This window comes from Cupressus sempervirens, chromosome 8 (assembly GCF_028749045.1).
Source record: "Cupressus sempervirens isolate cs-2001-9-10 chromosome 8, ASM2874904v1, whole genome shotgun sequence".
NCBI lineage: Eukaryota > Viridiplantae > Streptophyta > Pinopsida > Cupressales > Cupressaceae > Cupressus > Cupressus sempervirens.
In genome coordinates this window covers 740,283,495-740,297,646 of record NC_143125.1, presented here as the reverse complement: position 1 = coordinate 740,297,646, position 14,152 = coordinate 740,283,495, and positions in this window count along the sequence as shown.

The window sequence follows — 14,152 nt, the reverse complement described above, 5'->3', positions numbered from 1 at the left end:
GTGATTACTTTGATCTTTTGAAAAGATAGTTAAGTCATCCATGTAGATGACTATACAACTATTTATCAATCCTTTGAAATCTTCATCCATTACTCATTGAAATGTAGCGCCAACATTAATCAATCTAAAAGGAATCCTCCTATAAGAAAAAGTTCCCCACTTGGTTGTGAAAGCAATCTTCAATTGATCTTCTTCATGGACCATCACTTGGTTGTATCCTAAGTAACCATCCAAGAAGGACATCATCTTTGAACAATTCACAATTTGCAAGACCTAATCTAGTAAGGGTAAAGGATAGTTGTCTTTCTGAGATGCTAGATTTATGTTGCAAAAGTCAACACAACGATGAATCTCTCTGGTCTTCTTCTACATAGGAACCAAATTGGCCACCCATGTGGAATGGTAGATAGGAAATATTATCTTAGTATCCAGTAACTTCTTTACCTCCTTCATGATCATTGGTTCAATGAGAGGATTTACTGATCTTTGTCTTTATCGAAATGGCTTGGCATCGAGTTTCAATAGGATGTCATGTATAATAATCTTAGGATAATAAGTCTCTATATCTTCATAGCTCTAGGAAATGACATCCTTATATTCAGTGAGTAATTTGAGCATGTCTTCTCTTTCCTATGAGTTATACTCTTTTCCTATCTGCACCATTTTTAGTTCTTCATTAGTATCCAAATTGTACAAGTCACATTCTTCAATTCCTTTCTTTTGAGTATCCCTTCTATTGAGTTTTGATTCATCATGATCAAGGATATGTTCAAGTTCAACCATTTCTTTTGAAATAGTGTTGGTTTTCAAATTAAGGATTATATCTTCATCCTTTAGCTCATCATCTTCAGGCTTGTCATCTAGTGTATTGTCAATCTGTTGTCCCTCAAAATGATGACTACACATGATAAACTCAAGTATATGTTGATCATCTTGAAAGACCTAAAATTTTGTGATATTATCAAGGATAGATGGAACAATGACCAATTCTACTGAAAATGTTTTCAACTTGGTTATTTCAATTAGTTGCAATGCACTAGCTAAGATGGCAAGAGTATTTTCTACGACATTCTTTCTTCTTGGAATGGATTTGATGTTTAAGGTTTCAAAGTCATCCATTATATCCCATACCCTTTTCTTGTAAGTGATTAATCTTTTTTCATTGCAAGAGTATATGGATTTTGCTTTTTGTATAACTAGTTGAGAATCCCTTTGATTATGAGAGCAGTAACTCCTTTCTCCAATGCAAAGAGAAGTCCTTGCATCAATGCTTTGTATTCTACACCATTGTTAGTACATCTAAATTGTAATCGGTATGTAGCATAGAAAGACCTACTTTTTGGGTTGATTAGTTCAATACCTACACTAACTCCTGATTTGCATCTGGAACCATCGAAGCAGAGTGTCCAAATTGCATTTTCCTTGGGTTTTCTAACATTGTGCTTATTCATCCTTAGCTTTTCTTTTACTTGAGCCTTGAATGACTGTTTCTTAGGAACCCATTGTGACTTTCCTTGTGTAGTACTTGATGAGTCCCCTTCATATCTTTTAGATAGAGGAAGTGTGTGTTTTTCTTGTTTATCTTTAATTTCCCCTATTAGCTCTTTGATTTCCTCAACTTTAGGTTCAAGATGAATGACTACTAAGGTTCATCCTTTATCTTTCACATATCATCTTCTTCTTTGAACTTTGATCATCCCTAGAGGAGGAGAAGACAAACCTCCACCATCTAAAGAGGTATCACTGTATGATATGCTTAGGTCTTCACTTTCTTCTTCAATCTTTTCAACAAGGTGGGATGAGTTTACAGAATCTTGACTTTCTATGAGTTCATCTATTGAGGTCATTGTATTCTTATTTTCTATCATGTGGGTCAATACCTTCACAACTACTTCTTGACATGATGAACATTCAAATTCTAAATCACAAACTTTGTGCAATCAACGAAATCCTAGAAGGAGGAGGATGATGGGATTAGCTTCCTCTCCTAAACATTGTTAATTAGTCACCATACTATCTATGAACTATGTCACGGTTTCACTTTTGGGTACTAGCACCTTATGCTCTTCATTTTGATCTTGAGGTGTATTATTTGGAACCATATCCAATAAAATTACTTTGTATGAACTCAAATCCAATTGTAAGAATGCTATCTCATTTGGGGTATTGTAATTTGTGATCATTGTTTCCAATTTGGGCTCAGCATCTATCTTGATTTGAATGTTCCATCCTTTCCGTGGCAACCACAATTGAGTGAAGTTTGTAGGGAACCATTCTCTTAGACGTTTTGTCCATTCTCTACTCAAAAGTAATCCATATGTCTTCAGGATGTCAACGACATGTATGTCAATAACATCCTACATCCAAGGATCAACTGTTAACTATATCCACACATCTTTCAATACTCCAATGACTTTTACCTCCATTTTAAACAACTGTATCACCACTCGATTAGAGGGTTGAGGACTAACTCCTACCCTTTGGGCTATTGATAATGGCATTACATTACATGAAGCTCCTAAATCAATGAGGCAATTGTGAAGATTCTTCCCATATATCCTTATACTTAGCAAAACTGGGGGTACCTCAACTTTATCCTTGAACATAGTGGGCATCACTTCTGCAACATTTGTATTGTGGGAAACCTTTGTATTATCCAATGTCTTCATGATCACTTCTCTTTGTTGTGGAAAATTCTATAACATGTTGAACATGGACATATTGGCTTTAGTTTTCTTCAGATCTTCTACTGCATTGTACTTTTCAGTAGACCAAGCAGGATTCTTTAGTACTATTGGTATGTTCACTTGATTTTAATAGTATTGTCCTCCCTAGACTAGTCCTACTGGTGGTAGATTGTTATTTTCTCTTAGATCAGGTGGAGTTGGTTTCAACCTAGAGGAATCCCATCCATCAAGGGATCCTTTCTATTTTGAAGACTGTATGTATTCCAATTGTCATTTCTAAAGGCAAACATCTCATCATGTTGAAGGTCTAGTTCTTGGCTAAATGGGAATGAGAATTCCTTATTTTCTTGTTGTTCCACTTGTGTATTCTGTGTAGAATCATAAGATTCCAATAGCATTGCATTGAATTGAACAAGATGAGGATTGTCATTTACTTGTGAGTTTTGATTTACCTCCTGATTACCATAGTAGTATGAACCATCATTTCTAGGCACATTTTGGCTATCAACATATTGAACATTGTTAACAAATGATTGATACCCCTTGTTGCGATCAGGAGGATTAAAGTTGTTTCCTCCACCATTGTTTTTTTCTACATTGTTGTTGTTACTATTATTGTTGAAGTTCTTGTTGTAATTCTGACTAAAATTGTTTTTGTAGGGGCTAGCATTATTTCTTTGGAAGTTGTTATTTTGTCCTTGTGACAATCTAAGACATGTCAACTCATTGTTCATTTGTGACATAGTCTTCTTCATTTGACAAAATTTTAAAAGAAGATTGTTATTTGCTTCCACAGGAATTGTCGGTTTCTATTCAAAGAAAGCCATTTTTGGAGGCTCATACCTTGGATATGTTATATTGTTATTTTCTTCCATAGGAACCGTCAATTTCTATTCAAAGAAAGCCATTTTTGGAGGCTCATACCTTGGATATGTTATTGCCTAAGTTTGTGGAAGGGGTAGCTGTTATAATGGAACTAGGTTCATAGGTACAAACTGGCTAGGCATGGTGGGTCCTCCCACGGGGTATGTTGGCATTGTAGGTACTGTTTGTGCTGGAAGCATCATTCCTCCTCCATTAGGATTGGTTTGCTTCATGAATGTGATCGCTTCTACAAAAAATTTGTCTAATGTGTCAATATTTGTTGCAGGAAATCTTCTCAGAAAGATCACAATAAGAGGGTCCATAGCATTCAAATAAATCTAAATAGTGGCTTCAACCAATGAAAGTGATGGTTGAAGTGTGAAATTGTCTCAGCTAGGTCCCTTTTTATTGATATGAATTGTTGATGTATCACAATTGGATTGATGAATGTTTTGAATTGTTCCAAAAACAATTTTTGAATGTATCCCAATATCCAATGCATTCGGGTGGAAAATTGACATACCAATTGAAAGTAATTTCTCCCAAAGAGTAGGGAAATAAATGAAGAACCAAGTCCTCACTAGCCACTTGCTTTTAGTTGCAAATTTATTTGAAAACCTTGACATGATCTTTGGTAGTTTGTGTTTGACCATAGATGAATCTTGGGAAAAACTTCTCGGGATTCTTTGGGAGGTCATGGAGTGCGCCTCTCAAATTTAATGGTGAGTCTACAACATTTGCAAAAAAGGCCATTGGAGGGTTTGGTGGACCTAACGATGGTTGTTGGGGAGTAGCTATCAGAGTATGTGGTGGTTCACCAGGTGGTTGGAGTGGAGGTAGAGTTGAAGAAGATGATGAAAGTTTGAAAGGAAGTGGTTGAACTTGGGATGTTCCCTTGTCACTACGTGGTTTACGGAAGTGGCTAAGCTTGAGAAACTCATGTGTACTAGGCATAGACGTTAATGCTCACTGAAATGGGGATTTTGGATCAATATCCTCCTGCTTGCATCAAATTTTGGAGAAAAGTGCACCTCTATAAAAGTACACTTCCTCACCTCTCTAAATTTTGCACACTACAGAGTTTTGCAGATCTGCAGGCCTACAGACCTAGGGATCTGTGGATCTACGTACCTGTGGACCTATAGAGCTATGGAGCTATGGACCTGTGGACCTATGGACTTGCGCACTAGAATTTTTGAAAATTTTAGAAGTACTTTTTGAACTTGTAAGGAGTGAAGATTATTGCAAGGGTGCCAAAAATTCTAAAACTTTGTCAAATTTTCTTCATTTCTAGGAGTATGTTCTTTAGTTTGTGGCCCTCTTTCTAGCACCACTTCTATTGGGCATTTGTTTTGCATGAAGTCAATGGAAGGAATTAATTACCTAATTCCACTCTTGAAAAGAAAATATTTTTAAGGATCCGCTCGAAGGTTCAGTGTTTGTCTTGTGACATATCAAAATTTGCTTAGTAGAAGATAAATGTGAATGTTCACAAGGAGGCCTTTGCTAGTTCTAAAGGACTCTTTTATCTCAGAATTGAAGTAAATCTATTCACTATCTCAAAATATCACACCAAAAGAACAATATTTTTGAATTTTCTATTTTTTTCAATGAATGAAACTCTAAAAATGCAATGTCATGTCCCCTTTTCAAATAATTAAAAAATAATAATCTTTGCTAAGGCAGGCAGGCCCAAGAAAGTGAAGTTTCAAAAAAAAGGGGGTTAATCTTTGGAAACTGTTGGACTAATAAATGAAAATTATTATTAAAATATGTTTAATTAACCTCTCTTGGATGTGATTTATGGTTATGCCCTCTTTTAAGGGGTTTGGAGGCATTTTGGGTTGATTCCAGAACTTGATTTTTGCTCATTCTTTGTTATTCTTCAGAGGCTGCCAAACCTATGGAGAAGAAGACCCAAGAATGGGAGTTTGTACGTTTCTAGGGAGACCCAAGAATAGGAGTTTGTAGGTTTCTAGGAAGGCTAAGGACAGGATTTTGAAGCCATTCCATGTGCATGCTCATACAAAGTTTGCCTTTGTGCTGAACAGTGCAGATTTGTGGGTTTTCGGGTGTGTTTTTTGTATGAGTTTGGTGTTTTCAGTTAAGTATTTCATATCAGTTTGGGTTGCTGCTGTATTTCAGACTTTAAGGTATTAAAATAGAGCTGAATATATGGATTGAGACGTGATTAAACTTTTGAGATACATTATTAATGTTTTTGTGGTGTTTTCGAGCATTTTTGTGTTAATTTCGGAAGCCCGATGAGCATAGTTTTTGTCCTACATTTGTGAACTGTTGTGTAAAGGCTATATGAATCTGGAAATGTCATTTTTTAGGTTTTTATGCTGCTCAAATTTTTGTAAAAACATCCATTTTCAGATTTATTAATAATTTGTGAAGTTGTGAAGCTTTTGGCACTATTTCTGGCATACCCGATTTGGGGTTTCTTGAGAAATTTGGTGGATCTTTGTGATATTAGTTGTTTGATCTTGAAAATCTGATTAGAGGTGTGAAATATCATACAAACCAGTAAAGGGACATTTCAGTGGTATCAGAGCCATGATCTTGCCAGACTTAAGGTTTGTAGAAGTTTGCATGTTAGTTTTGACAACTACCCAGATCTTGCATGTCATAATTTATGATTACATGTTGCTTCTAATCAGCTGCATGTCAAAATTTATGGTTGCATGCTACTTCTAATCATTTTCATGTTAGTTCTTGGTGAATTTGGTGGTTGCATGTTGCTTCTAATCAGTTGCATGTCAAAATCTATGGTTGCAAGCTACTTCTAATCATTTTCATGTTAGCTCTTGGTGTTTGAAGAAGTTATAACCTATTGGGGTTACACTCTACTTTATCCAGAATGGACAGGTATAGTATAGAGTCTTAGAGGACATGATCTTGGACAATTGATATCTAGAGTCAAAACAGTAGAAAGGATGGTTATTTAGACATTCGAGATAAAATTATGAAAATAAATCATGACATGTTTTAATAGTTGGTTGAGCACCGCTGTATAATGAATGACATGTTGTCCGACCCAGCTAAGGTGGATAAGTTGACAGGATTTCTATTTGGTAGATTTTCTCACAGGATAGATGATACAATTCCCAAGAACTTGCATGAGGAGTTTGAGAAACTAGCTGATAGCCAGGTAGAGGTCTCAGATTCTACTTTGCCATAGGAGGTGGTGGGAAAGGATATTACACAGATTGATAGTAATGGTCAACTTGATACTCAAATTGAGACAATTGTTTACAAGTTGTCAAAGGGTGATGCAACAGGTATTCAGGATGGTATAGTTACAACAGGCAGTGACTATAGTGTAGTGGGTTCAGATGATGATTATGAGGATGTTCTTGTGCAGGATGGTGAGATACCTAGTAGAGATGAGCAGACATTGAGCATTCATGACTTTGCTGAGAAAGAGTACCAGGCATAGTTAGATGCTTCCTCACATGAGGTTGAGGCTAGTAGTTCTTCACATGATTTGTCCAGCCAGCTGAAGGTGAACAAAGATAGTGTTGTGACTTCATTATCTCATCATGACAGGTATGTGGAGTTAGTTGGTATTGGTCATATTACTTAGGTGAGGAGTTTGCTTAAGTTACCAATTGATTCTAGTTTACGGATATGGACTCGAGATTGTTATATTGGCATTTGGGATTCAGTTGATTGGAGATCTTTAACACTTTTTTGTAGCAGTGTTTGTTTGGGTGCTATCATGGATTTGATTAGCAGATTACATGGTGTTGTCTTTTCCTGTGCAAGTATCTTGTCTAATGTTGGTATTAGTCTTTATACACCGATGTTGGGCTTTTTTCATATATCCAGTCAACCATACTTGTTGGAATGTGTTGATGATATTTCATATTTGGTAGTGTGTATAGATGAGTCCCAGGATCATATTGGCATTGATGACATCCAAGAGGATGTAGTGGGTAGTTTTGAAGACTTAGTTTCCTTGGGTATGGAGGAGTTGGATAGCAATGCTAATGTTTTTTATACTCCATATGTTGATATGAGCTTTAGATTTGATTCACACGATATGGATGGTAATACTCTAGAGACTAGTAAATTTGAGGATACTCCTTTAGATAGTGCATTAGAGGAGGTTTTTAGGAGACAATCAAGCGAGTGGCATCATGTATCTAATCAGTTGAGAGTTAGTGACTGAGACATTGCTATCACTTGCCAGCATTTTGATGCTGCTCATCAGTTGTTAGCAGTTTATGGATGGGGTTCTCCTACTAGTGATGAGCAGGGAGGTAGTTATCTTTCCTTGACAGAGTTTCACACTTTATGGGAGGCTATCCAAATTCTGAGACAGGATTATATGGAGTTGGTAGCTGACAGAGATTATCTTATGGAGTGGGGCAGTACAGCATATGATGCATTGTTGGCCAAGGAAGATGAGGTGAGTGAGCTTACTAAGTAGCTTGAGGTGACTTCTAAGATTCTTGAGAGTACACAATTGGCTTTCAAGGAGTCATAGTTTCATTTGGCTAAGGTGACCATGGAGTTAGAGTGACTACAGTCTTTACCTGATTCTATACAATCACAAGCTGTGGTGTTTGGTGATCTGAGGATGTCCATGCCAGATATTTTCAGAGATAATGGAGATGGGGATGCATCCATTCTTGATACTAACATTGGCATATCAAGTTCATTCCCACTAGAGCCAAGTTTAGTTGATTTGGGTGTTGTAGCAGATTGTTGTATGCTTGACATGGTGGTGGCCTCTAGTAATGATGGCACGGAGACTAGAGATGTATCAAAGATCATGTGTGATGTTGGTGAGTCGGCAGTTGGCATGGTTCCTGCTATTAATACTACTCCCTTGGTGATATATTCGGAGGTAGTAGTCAGTTCCAACATGGTTAATGACCAATTGAAGTTAGTTTCATCTGGATTATAGTCTGAGCCACTGACTGAGATTGGCACATTCTATTAGCATTACACTATGAGGTACGCTCATCAATTTACCTTTGATGACCATGTTGATGAGATGATGATACAAAGATGTACTTTGGTTCCTAGTGCTTGTCATCAGTTATGGGATAGTTTGACGCCTTGGGATGAGAGTTGTGATGGGCATGACATGGTGATAGGTTCTACAGTTGACAGCTTGATAATACATGACTTAGAGTAGGAGTTTGGGAGTGATGCTTCAGAAGTTGTTGTTACTGATTCTACTCCTTTGGCTATGATATCTCCTAACTTAGCTGGTAGTCAGTCACAGTGGGCTATATCACTTGTTCATGGAAAATTTCGTTTGGGTTCCATTTCTTACTCTTTATCTTGTAATGTCTTTTCACCATAAGCAGTGCATGGGAGTTATGGTTATGAGATAGTGGCCGGTGATTTGTAGAGTTGTGTTGATTGCAGGAGTTGTATAGTGTGTGGATTCTCCATAATTGGTATAGTTTCATTCGAGAGTGTTCACCATTGTTGTAGAGTTGGATTGTACATTCTGTATAGGCCAGTGGGATGCCTTGATGGTGTTTACTATGTTGATAGTTTGATTTGTCCACTTTACTTGGGTTTTGATGTTCTAAGAGTTTGTGTCTCATGGGTTTTTGACTGTGGCAGTGGTGATTTTGGAGTTTGGTTGAGCTGTAATTGTCAGTTTGATTATGGATTCCTCTTGGTCATATTGTAGAGGATATTGTAGGAGCCTGTGTTAATTGGCAGTAGTATAGTTCATGACTACAAATGGGATCCAGGTGGATTGATTGGTTTATTGTTCAGCCATTGCTTGAGGACAAGCAATTTTTGGGAGGGGAGGACTTCTCATGTTCTCTTTTCAAATAATTAAAAAATAATAATCTTTTCTTAGGCAGGCAGGCCCAAGAAAGTGAAGTTTTAGAAAAAGGGGGTTAATCTTTGAAAACCATTGGACTAATAAATGAAAATTATTATTAAAATATGTTTCATTAACCTCTCTTGGACATGAGTTATGGTTATTCCCTCTTTTAAGTGGTTTGGAGGCATTTTGGACTGATTCCAGAACTTGATTTTTGCTCATTCTTTGATATTCTTTAGAGGCTGCCAAACCTGTGGAGAAGGAGACCCAAGAACGGGAGTTTGCAAGTTTCCAGGGAGACCCAAGAATGGGAGTTTGTAGTTTTCTAGGAAGGCTAAGGATGGAAGTTTGAATTCATTCCATGTGCATGCTCATACAGAGTTTTCCTTTGTGCTGAACAGTGCAGATTTGTGGGTTTTCGGGTGTGTTTTTTGTATAAGTTTGGTGTTTTCAGTTGAGTATTTCATATCAGTTTGGGTTGCTGCTGTATTTCAGACTTTAAAGTATTAAAATACAGCTGAATATATGGATTGGGATGTGATTAAACTTCTGATATATATTATTAGTGTTTTTGTGGTATTTTCGGGCATTTTCTTGTTAATTTCGGGAGCCCGATGAGCATAGTTTTTGTCCTACATTTGTGAAATTTTGTATAAAGGCTATATGGATCTGAAAATGTCATTTTTTAGGCTATTATTCTGGTCAAATTTCTATAAAAATATCCATTTTCAGATTTATTAATAATTTGTAAAGTTGTGAAGCTTTTGGCACTATTTCTGGCATACCCGTTTTGGTGTTTCTTGAGAAATTTGGTGGATCTTTGTGATATTGGTTGTTTGATCTTGAAAATATGATTAGAGGTATGAAATATCATACAAACCAGTAAAGGGACATTTCATGCAACTACTATGAGGTCCTATTCTAATAAGGGGTTAGCAAAGAAAATAATGAAATTGAAGGAAAATAACATGAAATCAAAATGACTTGAAATTGAAAGTCCTAAATAGACATAAGCTATAGAACACAACACGTTGCAATTTAAACCTTCAAAGAAATTGATAGGAAACCAATGAAAATAGGAGCAACACTTCCTAGAATCCACTAATGCAATCATCAGTGAGAATTTTCTTAACAAATCAAACGATGTTTCACTCTTCATCAAATCACAAGGCCACATAAAGTGTGCTCATGTGAGACGAAAGGCTATGTAGACACAATCGGGTGATCTCTTCTCAAGCTTGTTATGTCAGTGATATTTGTATATCTGTAGCAAACACTAGAAATAAAATATCACAAAAACAAAAACAACACAATAAATCTTTGGCTCAATCACAATCTAATGAAGAAAATCCACAAAACAATGACACATTCAAGCAAGAATGACTACACTCCAAATGCGAGCACCAAAAGCATAATTTTATTGCATAATAAAAATGATCCTTATTATATTTTACAATGGGGTATTTATAAGAAACCATTTCCTCAATTTGTGTTGAGAGTCAGAGATATCTTCATGCAATAAAATTCTTTTAAAACACTAAAACAAACTAAATATATACAAACTAATAATTAATTTGGTGCTTAGAGGGACTCCATCCATATTTTATTCTTTTATTGGATGCATGAGCCCTTTACATGACAAAATAAAAGAAGAAACAAGAGATAAATTAATAGGAAGCCATCATTCAAAGTGGAACTGCATGGAGACACTAAAAATAGAAGCTTGCCCTTCACTAGGCATGTGTCAGAGTTAACCTACAGTCATCAAAATGCTCTCTTGATACATGGAAAGTGTTATTTTGGAACTAGAAGTTAATTTTCGATGCACCTCTAAATTGGAAAGCTACAAACCTTTAGACTTGCATGAAAATGCTAAGCTACAGACCTCAACTAGGTCAAAAACTCAAAATTCTACTAAGTGTCAAAATTGAAATTCTGGCATCTGGGTTTTGTTCATCTTCATCACAAAGCCATGTTTAGATGTTTTCCCTTGAATTTCTCTATCATATCAATAATTTTAGCAGCATTTGGAAGATCTAAATCCTCATGGTTTTCCTTGACCTTCTATCTATAGTTTTCCACCTCAATTTGAGTCTCTATAAAATCCTCGAGTTTGGTGTCCAATTCTAATAGTGCTTCTTCTATCCTGAAGGCTTGTTTGATGTCCTCATCACTGGATGCTTCCTCTAAAGTATTCTTGAAATTCTTCACTAATACCTCAATTGGAAAAAACTTCTCTCATTCTTCATCTTCAAAGATGTCCAAGCATGCATCATTATACAACTTTTCTTCTTCCAAAATTTACACTCGAGTTTGGTCTTGAGCCTATGTATTTCATCATGCAATGTTTCGATCACTTTATTCCCATATGCTATCTTCTCTATCCAATCATCTATCATGTCTAGTTCTTCTTTGTATATACATGAATTAGAGTATGGTACCTTTGGTCCTTTGTGGCTTGTAGAGTTTGCAAATCTTTGCTCCATGCCTATACCTCATCCATGATACTAAAGTCCTACCTCAAAATTGCTACGATCTTATCAACATTCTCTTGTGTAGCATGTAACAGCTCCAAACTTCCTACGATTATAGTGATACCTTTAACCTAAAGGTTGTCTTGCCATTCCTGAAAAGCTTTCAAAAATGGATTGATCCGTACACCTTCCCCTTCACTAAGAATGGTATTTAGGGTCTATTTGGGGTGTTCAAGATCAAGAGGACCAACAACTTTGGCTAGATATCCCTTTAGGATCTCAACTTGCCTTTGAAGTGTTCTAATTTCAATCTCATCCTATTCCATGTGCTTGAGAATGTCTTTGACTCCCATAGTCATCATCTATTAGGTTGTATCTTGTGTAGGCTTTCCAAACATAATGTCTTTCACTTAATAGTCCTCAAGACTAATAGCTTCTGCATTTGAACTTTCAGGAGGGTGAGCCACTTGTGCAAATAAGTCCTATTTCCATATGGTAATGACAAAAAAAAATGGAATTGCATCATGTAGTGGAGACTCAGGTGTCATGCCCCCTTTTTAAATAATTAAAAAATAATAATCTTTGCTAAGGCAGGCAGGCCCAAGACAGTGAAGTTCCGAAAAAAGGGGGTTAATCTTTGGAAACCGTTGGACTAATAAATAAAAATTATTATTAAAGTATGTTTCATTAACCTCTCTTGGATGTGAGTTATAGTTATGCCCTCTTTTAAGGGGTTTGGGGGCATTTTGGGCAGATTTCAGAACTTGATTTTTGCTCATTCTTTGTTATTCTTCAGAGGCTGCCAAACCTGTGGAGAAGGAGACCCAAGAACAAGAGTTTGTAGGTTTCTAGGGAGACCCAAGAATGGGAGTTTTCAAGTTTCTAAGAAGGCTAAGGATGGAATTTTGAATCCATTCAATGTGCATGCTCATACAGAGTTTGCCTTTGTGCTGAACAGTGCAGATTTGTGAGTTTTCGGGTGTGTTTTTTTGTATGAGTTTGGTGTTTTCAGTTGAGTATTTCATATCAGTTTGGTTTGTTGCTGTATTTCAAACTTTAAGGTGTTAAAATAGAGCTGAATATATGTATTGGGATGTGATTAAACTTTTGAGATAGATTATTAGTATTTTTGTGGTGTTTTCGGGTATTTTTGTGTTAATTTCGGGAGCCCGATGAGCATAGTTTTTGTCCTACATTTGTGAAATGCTGTGTAAAGGCTATACAGATATGGGAATGTAATTTTGTAGGCTTTTATGCTGCTGAAATTTTTGTACAAATGTCCATTTTTAGATTCATTAATAATTTGTGAAGTTGTGAAGCTTTTGGCACTATTTTTAGCATACCTGATTTGGGGTTTCTTGAGAAATTTGGTGGATCTTTGTGATATTAGTTGTTTGATCTTGAAAATCTGATTAGAGACATGAAATATCATACAAAATCAGAAAATGGACATTTCAATGGTATCAGAGCCATGATCTTGCCAGCCTGAGGGTTTGTAGAAGTTTGCATGTCAGTTTTGAGAACTACCCAAATCTTGCATGTCATAATTTATGGTTGCATGTTTCTTCTAATCAGCTGCATGTCAAAATTTATGGTTGCATGCTACTTCTAATAATTTTTATGTTAGTTATTGGTGAATTTGGTGGTTGTAGAAGTTTGCATGTCAGTTTTGACAACTACGCAGATCTTGCATGTCAGTTTTGACAACTACGCAGATCTTGCATGTCAGTTTTGACAACTACCCAGATCTTGCATGTCATAATTTGGTGGTTGCATGTTGCTTCTAATCAATTGCATGTCAAAATCTATGGTTTCATGCTACTTCTAATCATTTTCATGTTAGTTCTTGGTGAATTTGGTGGTTGTAGAAGTTTGCATGTCAGTTTTGACAACTACCCAAATCTTGCATGTCATAATTTAGTGGTTGCATGTTGCTTCTAATTAGTTGCATGTCAAAATCTATGGTTGCATGCTACTTCTAATCATTTGCATGTTAGTTCTTGGTGTTTGAAAAAGTTATATCCTATTGGGTTTACACTCTACTTTATCCAGAATGGACAGGTATAGTACAAAGTCTCAGAGGACACGATCTTGGACAATTGATATCCAAAGTCAAAATAGTAGAAAGGATGGTTATTTAGACATTCGAGATAAACTTATGAAAATAAGCCATGACATGTCTGAACAGTTGGTTGAGCACCACCATATAATGAATGACATGTTGTCTGACCCAGCTAAGGTGGATAAATTGACTGGATTTCTATTTGGCAGATTTTCTCACAGGACAGATGACACAATTCTCAAGAACTTGCATGAGG